This window comes from Odontomachus brunneus, unplaced genomic scaffold, assembly GCF_010583005.1.
Source record: "Odontomachus brunneus isolate Ranch 3 - 2012 unplaced genomic scaffold, Obru_v1 Obru_scaffold_079, whole genome shotgun sequence".
Classification (NCBI taxonomy): Eukaryota; Metazoa; Arthropoda; class Insecta; order Hymenoptera; family Formicidae; genus Odontomachus; species Odontomachus brunneus.
Genome location: NW_022639529.1, coordinates 1,211,701 through 1,211,977, shown reverse-complemented (window position 1 = coordinate 1,211,977; position 277 = coordinate 1,211,701).

Here is a 277-nt window from a genome sequence, read left to right as displayed (position 1 = left end):
GGAGAGAGAGAGAGAGAGAGAGAGAGAGAGAGAGAGAGAGAGAGAGAGAGAGCAATAATTCACTTTAAAAATATATATAACAAAATTAAAGAAAAATTTTATCCAACGTGAAATAATTTTAAAACAAATAATGAATAAATGTTATTAAAACACCGTTGCTCAATTTGAATAACTTATTCTTAACAACTGAAAAATCTAATATATTTAAATTCAGGCAATAGCTTTAAACAAATACTTTTTCAAACTAATTATTAATTTATTTTATAACATATCACAA